This window comes from Barbus barbus (assembly GCF_936440315.1).
Source record: "Barbus barbus genome assembly, chromosome: 33".
In the NCBI taxonomy this organism is placed as follows: domain Eukaryota; kingdom Metazoa; phylum Chordata; class Actinopteri; order Cypriniformes; family Cyprinidae; genus Barbus; species Barbus barbus.
In genome coordinates this window covers 8,193,979-8,204,899 of record NC_136761.1, presented here as the reverse complement: position 1 = coordinate 8,204,899, position 10,921 = coordinate 8,193,979, and the positions used below count along the sequence as shown (strand labels likewise).

At 39.5% G+C, this 10,921-nt stretch overlaps 1 protein-coding gene across 1 annotated transcript in view; it reads right to left on the bottom strand.

Moving 5' to 3' along the window:
- LOC306852915 (protocadherin Fat 4-like) overlaps positions 1-10,921 on the bottom strand; it is a gene marked incomplete at its 3' end in the record, with an annotated part of 273,486 nt that overhangs the window by 18,626 nt on the left and 243,939 nt on the right. The window lies entirely within an intron of this gene.

Sequence of the window (10,921 nt, the reverse complement as noted above, 5' to 3'; positions counted from 1 at the left end):
GATGCAATACAAAACGTAAATCAGAATATTACATCTACAATAATACACAAAAGACTAGAAAAAACGCAAGCGTGGACGATTTTCCATACAAACGATCTAGGAGCACTGCTAATGACATCACCAACAGGGTGGAGACAAGAAAACATTTTTTGTCAATGATATTACAGGTGAACAGCGACTCTAAGTGTTTAAACATGAAACTGCATATTTAGCTCTCTAGAAGGATTAAGTTACGGTAGTATGAATGAACAGCAACGATCATGGTAAAGACTGTAAAGCATAAAAAGTCTTTGGTTGTTAACATTCTATTTTGAAGGGTTAAGAAAACCAATGTTTTAGGTTACTCCTAAAAACAACTGCTTCATACAGAGTTACAGGATATGAGAGGTGGGAAAACGATTCACACATTACTTGACCAGCACCATGGACAGCGACATAAAAATGTCCACAAGCAAGTGCACACCACACAAGTGTTTCAAAATTTTCTGTAATTGATGTCTATAGGTAAACGAAGCTACTAAAGAAATAATTTCATATTAAGGACACAACGATGAGAAGGATGTGAAACAGATTGTCTTAAATATCAATAATTACAGATGTCCTCACTGATATACTGAAAAAGCAGGAAAAACACAGAAATTAAACGGACACTCAAACTAACATGCAAAGTTTAAATAAGTTCCATGATAGAAAGGATTTGTAAACTAACTAAATGATCTGCAAATGGCGTTAATCCTTTTGAAAACAATGCATTAATCACAAATGGAAAAAAGTTTTCACCAAAAAAAAGGTTTACAACATTCTACATACATATCCCCTTTACAAAGAAACATGAGCCTAACCTCTATGAACGCAGCCTATTTTGAATAAAAACGTACAGACACGCTAAAAAAAAACCAAGTCAATATACGAGAAAATCGATAATACTAACATAAACAAAATCACAAATTTCCACATGAGATCCTTAAATGTCATTGAAAACGGAGATTTAATGAGATGATAAAATACACCTAATTACAAATGCATTTCGCATCAATGGCTCATTAAAAATACACAGTATAAAACAACTTAACTACTTAAAAGCATAACCAGATATGCAAAAAAAAAGGGAGGGGGGGTTCTTCTAAGACAGTTTAGAATCAATTTGACTTGCGATACGTGATATTTTAAGAGCCTGCTGCAAATCAAAGCGGTAAACTTTGAACACAAATGTACATTAAACACGGAAGCCCAGACCACTAAATAAACAAGTGAAACTTTGTTAGCCCTACCTGAAACTGATCGGTCATTTCCGCATCGAGTCCTTCAAGATCATTCACAGCGGACTTTTTCAGAGTCAGGTCAGCAGTCAGTGTGCCCTCATTATAAGATCTGACGAACTTGAAGTCACTAGTGCGCGAGCCCGTGGTCAGGTATGTGTCATAATTGTAAGTGCTGTGTAGAGTTCCCGCGCCCTCCACCTCCGCGTAATTTGGAGGGAGATACGCGCTGGGAATGGCTACAGCTCCATCAAACAACAGTCTGGGCTTTCTCCTGCGACAAAACCTCACGGCCAGGATGATGATGATGAAGGTCAGGAAGAAAGTGGAAACAGACACCAGCGCGATGATCAAATAAAACGTCAGTTTGGAGCTGCTCTCGTCTCGAGACATGTCTTTCAGTTCTGGAACTTCAGCCAAGTTATCTGATATAAGTAAATACAATGCGCACGTGGCTGATAGAGGGGACTGTCCGTTATCTCTCACAGACACAATGAGGTTCTGTTTCATGTTGTCAGATTCAGAAACGTCTCGCTGCGTCCTGATCTCTCCGCTGTGGACACCGATAGTGAAAAGTCCCGGATCTGTAGCTTTAATAATGTGATACGAGAGCCACGCGTTCTGGCCAGAATCCGCGTCCACGGCGATCACCTTGGAGACCAGGGAGCGCGCCTGCGCAGCTTTGGGTACCATCTCGGTCATGAAGGAGTTTCCTTCCAGAGAGGGGTATAATATCTGAGGGGAGTTGTCATTCTCATCCGTTATGAAGACACTCAGGGTCACGTTACTGCTCAGAGGAGGAGACCCGTTGTCTCTGGCTAACACGAGCACTTTGAAACTTTTCAACTGTTCGTAATCAAACGACCTCACTGCATGAATGACCCCGGTGTCTCCGTTAATGGATAGAAAGGAGGACACCGGTGCGCCATTGACATCAGAGGACAACAGAGAATAAACTACAGTGCCATTCTGTCTCCAGTCCGGGTCTGTAGCTGATACTGAACAAATAGAGGAGCCTGGTTTGTTATTTTCTTGGACACGAGCTCTGTAACTCTGCTCCTGAAATACAGGTGGATTATCATTCACGTCAGCTACAGTCAGGTAAATATTCTTAGTGGAAGATAAAGGCGGAGAGCCCTCATCAGTAGCAGTAATTGTAATATTATAATCAGAGATCAGCTCGCGGTCTAATTCACCTGTGGTCACCAGAGAATAGTAATTTTTTATTGAAGGTACGAGTTTAAATGGGACGTTTTGCTGAATGGAGCAGCGCACCTGTCCGTTATTCTCAGAGTCTCTATCCTGCACATTAATAATGCCAACCTCTGTACGGGGTAATGCATTCTCGGGAACAGGGCTGTTAAGGGAATTAATTATTATTATAGGGGCGTTATCATTGACATCAACAACATCTATTAATACAGTGCATCGACCTGCTAGCCCCTGACCATCTTTAGCTTGAATGGGCAACTCAATTGAACTCTCTTCCTCATAATCAAAGAACCGTCTCAGTTTAATTTCACCAGACACTGCATCAAGCAAAAACATTTCCAGATGACTTTCAGATACATGACCAAACTCATAGGTCACATCTCCGTTTTGTCCCTCGTCAGCATCAGTAGCGCTCACTGTCACCACTACAGTATCTAGAGGAGAATTTTCAGGCAGACTGACTTTATAGACGGCCTGACTAAAGACTGGAGCATTATCATTAGCATCCAGCACAGTGACGTGTATGGCTACAGTACCTGATCTCGGTGGAGTCCCGCCGTCTACCGCAGTCAGAATTAATGTTAGTTGTTTTTGTTGCTCACGATCCAACTCTCTATCAATAACCAACTCTTCATATTTTCCTCCATTTGCTTCCGTAAGGACACTCAGAATAAAATGCTCATTGTTTTGAAGTGTATATGATTGCACTGAATTCATACCAATATCCGCATCGTGAGCCTCATCTAATAAATAACGAGATCCTTTTACTGCTGACTCCCGTATTTCAAATTTTATTACACTTTGTTTGAACTGTGGTGAATTATCATTTATGTCCTCAACAGTGAGAATAAAGCGATGCAGTTCTAAAGGATTTTCCAGCACGAGCTCTTGTTTAATAACACATGATGCTTTCTTTCCACAAATCTCCTCTCTGTCGATTCTCTCCACTACGGTCAGTTCTCCAGTATTCAGATTAATGTCACAGTATCGTTTTCTGTTACCTTCAGTATCAATTCGAGCTTTACGAGATGACAGTCTGTTCACATCGAGCCCGAGATCCTTGGCTATATTTCCAATCACAGATCCGCGTTTCATCTCCTCCGGAAAAGAATAGCTCACGTCTCCATAAGCGATGTGCGCCATCAGCACGAAGAACAAAAGACCAAACATCTCAGCAGTAACACAGAACCTTTAAAATGCTTCAGAAATTAAGCAAAAAATTTAAACCAGCAATGCAATAATTAACATACGACCCAACATACAAACATAAAACCTTGTTTAGAAAGATAGATAGTATATCAGGAATCAGTCAATGTCGACGATTTTGTGCGAAGAGATGAGCTTGTAGCGCTGTGTATGACATCACGAATAGGGTGGAGAGCGCTGCACACACATTGTTTTGCAGGTGAACAGCGACACTATGAGCCAAAAGACGAAACTGCGTAGACAGGATTAAAGTTTCGGTAATACAGTTAAGATTATGTACCAAACATAAACCAGCACCGAATTTCCCTGATTAGTGGAAGATAAGCACAGCCACAATATTTACAAAATAAATAAATACAATAAATAAAAGGGGTTAGATAGAGATATAGGAGCTACATCATTTAAGAATAAAACCCATATACCAAAAGAAACTGACTGCAGCACCATGGACAGCAACAGGAAAACCTGCACTGTTGACACGTCTAATCAGACTACAAGGGCGTTCGAATAGATGCTAATATGCGAAATTGCTTTTAAAAAGTTTACCATGAAGACGTCGATGAGAAAATCACTGCGCTACATAGAAATACCAGAAATTCGTCACATTCGGATACAAACCCCAGAATCATATAAAGAGACATGCTGATGTCACCAAAAGGAAAACTAGTATACAAGAACAATAAGACAAAGAGACATCACATTGTTTTCTTTAAAAGATCAAACAACTTTAAGCTTTCTGAATCTAATATATTAGCTAGAGACGATTATATATACTTATTTTTCATTTAATATGTATGTTCAGAACAAATATTTAAACACAAACACTTTAATTCTACTTGAAAAGAAGCACTCGTGTCCACATCAAGCCCATCAAAACCATACGAACACAAACATAACTTATTATATTTGGATCCAAACAAAACAAACAAAAACAAGAGCTGGTGTTTAAAAATAGCGAATAAAAAAAAAAAGTCAACGAAACATTATGCAGAAAAGAGGCAAAAAAAAAGAAGGAGACTGCGACGTCATCATTGATCGACATTGCGTGGGATCACATTATTTGAGTTTATCTTGGACCACGTAATGTCTATGATAATTCTCATTTTTGAAACCCTAATTAAAACACATTACAGATTTTCTCAATCCCTTTGTCTCATTTTTCGATACAGTCTTAAGATTCTTTAAACTGTAAGAACAACTGTCACAACTGTTTGCTGGAACATTTTGTATGTCTGAAAAATGTAACTCACCCAAACCATTTAATTCATACATCAAAACCTAGTTATTGTGTCAGTGATTTGACCAATGCTACAAAATATATATATATATATATATTTTTTTTTAAATGGTCATGTGCCACATTGGTCAAATTGTTTAAATGCATCACATCGAGCATTTTAGATTCATATTTGGACAGTAGGTAAAAATTGGGGAAAGTTAATACTGTAGTACTCAAAGAAAATTAAAATTTTTATGTATATAGAAAATATATTTTCGTAGAAATTAGTTACATGTAAACTGAATATTCACCATTGCTTCATAATTGTACACATGGTCTTCCCCCAACACCACCACCAACACCTCACATTCTTACATATCTTCCTATTGCTCTTCCATAAGAATCAACTATGAATTTACAGTTTACATAAATCACATCTAAATGTATTTATACAGAATTGCTGTTGCTGCTGCGGTTTAGGGTTGTGACGCTCCTCCTTGTTCAAAAGTGGTTGTGATTGGCCTGGAAAAACTCCATTTAAATGCTCTCGAACTCGGTTGATTGGCAAGATTGTGATTCCATTACAATGGCAAGTAGGGCTGCGAAGGGGAGGAAAAATTCTGGTAAATTTCCGGAAACTTTCCAAAAGTTTCCAAAAATTAAAAAAAAATTGCCAAAAGTTTTTTTTTGTTTTTTTTTTTAAGTTCAAATCTGATGTGAACAAAATTATAATTGTTCAGACATCTGAACTTCTTGTTGTGAGAAAAATATAATTACATTAAAAACAATAAAAACACCTCATTCAAGAATTGAGCCAAAGCGATTGAGAAAAACTGTAAGTGACCTTGTAAGTGATTACATTCTAGAAAAATTTGCCTGTATAAGACTACAATCTTTTCACCAAAAGAGCCTTTTGCGAATGAAAGCAATATGTAAACTCCATATTTATTTGTTTGTTTGCTTGTCCTACCTGAAACGTATTGTTCACTTCCGCATCAAGTCCTTCAAGATCATCCACAGCAGATTGAGTCTTTTTCAGAGTCAGGTCAGCGGTCAGTGTGCCCTCATTATAAGATCTGACGAACTTGAAGTCACTAGTGCGCGAGCCCGTGGTCAGGTATGCGTCATAATTGTAAGTGCTGCGGAGAGTTCCCGCGCCCTCCACCTCCGCGTAATTTGGAGGGAGATACGCGCTGGGAATGGCTACAGCTCCATCAAACAACAGTCTGGGCTTTCTCCTGCGACAAAACCTCACGGCCAGGATGATGATGATGAAGGTCAGGAAGAAAGTGGAAACAGACACCAGCGCGATGATCAAATAAAACGTCAGTTTGGAGCTGCTCTCGTCTCGAGACATGTCTTTCAGTTCTGGAACTTCAGCCAAGTTATCTGATATAAGTAAATACAATGCGCACGTGGCTGAGAGAGAGGGCTGTCCGTTATCTCTCACGGACACAATGAGGTTCTGTTTCATGCTGTCAGATTCAGAAATGTCCCGCTGCGTCCTGATCTCTCCGCTGTGGACACCGATAGTGAAAAGTCCCGGATCTGTCGCTTTAATAATGTGATACGAGAGCCACGCGTTCTGGCCAGAATCAGAGTCCACAGCGATCACCTTGGAGACCAGGGAGCGCGCCTGCGCAGCTTTGGGTACCATCTCGGTCATGAAGGAGTTTCCTTCCGGAGAGGGGTATAATATCTGCGGGGAGTTGTCATTCTCATCCGTTATGAAGACACTCACGGTCACGTTACTGCTCAGAGGAGGAGAACCGTTGTCTCTGGCTAACACGAGCACTTTTAAACTTTTCAACTGTTCGTAATCAAACGACCTCACGGCATGAATGACCCCGGTGTCTCCGTTAATGGATAGAAAGGAGGACACCGGTGCGCCATTGACATCAGAGGACAGCAGAGAATAAACTACAGTGCCATTCTGTCTCCAGTCCGGGTCTGTAGCTGATACTGAACAAATAGAGGAGCCCGGTTTGTTATTTTCTTGCACATGAGCTCTGTAACTCTGCTCCTGAAATACAGGTGGATTATCATTCACGTCAGCTACAGTCAGGTGAATATTCTTAGTGGAAGATAAAGGCGGAGAGCCCTCATCAGTAGCAGTAATTGTAATATTATAATCAGAGAGCAGCTCGCGGTCTAATTCACCTGTGGTCACCAGAGAATAGTAATTTTTGATTGAAGGTACGAGTTTAAATGGGACGTTTTGCTGAATGGAGCAGCGCACCTGTCCGTTATTCTCAGAGTCTCTGTCCTGCACATTAATGATGCCAACCTCTGTACCGGGTAACGCGTTCTCAGGAATGGAGATTTTAAGAGATTTACTCATTATCCTAGGGGCGTTATCATTGACGTCAATAACATCGATTAATACAGAACAATGACTGGCCAACCCTTGACCATCTTTGGCTTGAACTGGCAGTTCAATTGAACTCGCTTCCTCATAATCAATGAAACCTTTCAATTTAATCTCTCCAGACAACGAATCGAGAGAAAATGTGTCCATGAGGCGTTCTGATAAATGACCGAATTCATAAGTCACTTCTCCGTTTTGTCCCTCGTCAGCATCAGTAGCGCTCACTGTCACCACTACAGTATCTAGAGGAGAATTTTCAGGCAGACTGACTTTATAGCTGTCCTGACTAAAGACTGGAGCATTATCATTAGCATCCAGCACCGTGACGTGTATGGCTACAGTACCTGATCTCGGTGGAGTCCCGCCGTCTACCGCAGTCAGAATTAATGTCAGCTCTTTCTGCTGCTCACGATCCAGCTCTTTATTCAGCACGAGTTCACCATATTTTCTTCCATTTGCACGAGTTAGTACATTAAGAACAAAATGCTCATTGTTTTGAAGTGTATATGACTGCACTGAATTCATACCAATATCCGCATCGTGAGCCTCATCTAATAAATAACGAGATCCTTTTACCGCTGACTCCTGTATTTCAAATTTTATTACACTTTGTTTGAATTGTGGTGAATTATCATTTATGTCCTCAACAGTGAGAATAAAGCGATGCAGTTCTAAAGGATTTTCCAGCACGAACTCTTGTTTAATAACACATGATGCTTTCTTCCCACAAATCTCCTCTCTGTCGATTCTCTCCGCTACGGTCAGTTCTCCAGTATTCAGATTAATGTCACTGAATCGTTGTCGGTTATCTCCATTATCAATTCGTGCCTCTCGACTTGATAGTCTGTTCACATCGAGCCCGAGATCCTTTGCTATATTTCCAATCACAGATCCGCGTTTCATCTCCTCCGGTAAAGAATAGCTCACGTCTCCATAAGCGGTGTGCGCCATCAGCACAACAAAGAAAAATCCAACCATTTCAGCAATAACACAGAAGGTTTAGATATCTACGCGGAAACGAAGACAAAAGTAACCACGTTATCCACGTGTATTTAGAATTGAAACGACTGAATCTAATTCGTGGTCGATACAAGAGAATTATAGATGAGGCACCGCTCACCATCGACGACTTCCTAAAGCGAGCTGAGATGTCAGTCCTGTATATGATATCAGGAACAGGGTGGGGAGAAACATTAATATGAAGGTCAACGTTTGCACTGGTGAACAGCGACACTAAGAGTTCAATTTTGAAACTGCAAAAAAATTCATAGGTCTGATATTAAATGTCTAAACTTGGATTTAACATTTATCGTGCACATTAAATAACTTGGCCTGTCACAACCAAATATTTACGTAGAATGTGAAAAAATAAGTCCAGTTTTCTGGGCCTATATTTACTTTACTTACTTTACTTTTGTCATTTAGCAGACGCTTTTGTCCAAAGCGACTTACAAATAAGAAAAAGTAACTAAAACTAAAAAGTTACAACTCTATAAATACTATCTACCCACATATTTAAGAAAATAAAGAAATTAAATAAAATTAACACATGCATATAACAACAACATTTCAATAATAAACATATCAATGAAAAAATTAAATAAAAAGCTACTACTATCCCTTGCCGGTGTCCCTGCCCGGTGGAGTCGCACGGTAGAGTCGATGGTCTTTACACTCTTTACTTTTTTACTTTTGTCATTTAGCAGACGCTTTTGTCCAAAGCGACTTACAAATAAGAAAAAGTAACTAAAACTAAAAAGTTACAACTCTATAAATACTATCTACCCACATATTTAAGAAAATAAAGAAATTAAATAAAATTAACACATGCATATAACAACAACATTTCAATAATAAACATATCAATGAAAAAATTAAATAAAAAGCTACTACTATCCCTTGCCGGTGTCCCTGCCCGGTGGAGTCGCACGGTAGAGTCGATGGTCTTTACACTCTTTACTTAATAATAATAACAATAATAATAAATAAAATGAACACGACTATATACGCAGGCCTACATAGGGCATAAAAAAAAAAACCTCAACAGCAACAGACAACACCATCTACAGCATCATAAAGACAATATAGAAATATGCCACCCTATACTAAAATGTCTAATTCAGTGAAGTGAAGATAAAAAAAAAAATGAATTAAGAACATGAGAGAAAAGCAACAAACTTAAAGGGGGCATAACACACACAGTTTCACCCAATCGCATGTTAATCTTGAGTACCTATAGTGTAGCACTGCATCCTTCATATCTCCAAAAAGTCTTTAGTTTTATCATATTTATAAAAGAAAGATACAGCTTTACGATTCTCTCCGAAAAAAGCCGAGCTCCTGAAAGCGCGCCGTGTGGGCGGAGCTAAAGAGTGACGAGCACTTGAGCGCCATCGCCAACAAAACAGAGACATTTGATGCCGTTTCACTTACCGTCTGTAACTCTGAATCACGACCGGGATCTTTTATAGCTGGGACTGCTCCATCTTTCAGTATCAAACGATGTGCAAACCCAGCGTCGAACTGGGCCTTGTTTATAAAACGTTCGTCAACAAACACTTGAGAAACTCCATTGCTGCCCCGAAAAAACAAACTGCATCCACCGTTTACGTAACGCTGGGTTCTTCGGGAAGCTGAACAATGTTATGTTTCCCTCACAGCCAAAAACACAGTTATTTAGAGACATTCTTGCCGAGCGAGTCCCGTGCAGTGCAGCCGGATGAAGCGCGTTGATGGGCGCGCTTTTGCTGTAGCTCTGGTCCATGCGTGCACGGGCGCGTTCTTCCAATAAATAAATAAAAACAAACAAACAAACAAAAAAAAAAAACCTCTCCGACACTTGTAGGAACCTGGTCACAGAAATACTCTGTCATATGTCCAAATTGTTTTTCCAAATCTTTAACAGTGCAAACAACTCTGAATGCATGATACAGCATTGTATCAATATACATTGGATCCTGCGGTAAATTTTACAAATAGATAGCCAACATTTTATTAACGCATGAGATATGTGAATTTGTGCTCCATGACTACCATCCTCACTTTTCTCAAAATCTTTCAGTGGCAGGTTCAAATCTGTTCCAGCAGATTGTATACAATTCGCTTAAGTTGCATAATGATAATAACAATTAGTTTTTACAGTCAGGCGTTTGACCCTCAAACCAGATGATCTATGAACGAAACAAGTGTTTATATTTGTCGTGGACAATCATTTATTAACAGTTCATTACCTGCAAGCAGCAAATGAACAGAATACACAAGTTTAATAAAACGCTTGAAAATATTTGGAGACATTGTGAAACAGAAGACGACGTCGCCTAAATTATTAACTCAAATCCATTTCTAAAGAAGATATCATTTAAACCTTAAACCAATGCGCTGAAATAAATCTTAATTCAAACTGCAAATATCGAACTGCAATGTTCAACCAGGTCAGTGAATTCTTTAACGTGCCAGTATCTCAATTCCCCTGGAGGATGGGAGATAAACACGACCACAAAAATTATATTATTCACACACACACACACACACACACACACACACACACACACACACACACACACACACACACATGTTGGGTTTCCATGTTTTATGGGGACATCCCATAGGCGTAATGGTTTTTATACTGTACAGTCTGTATGTGCTATTGCCCTACAC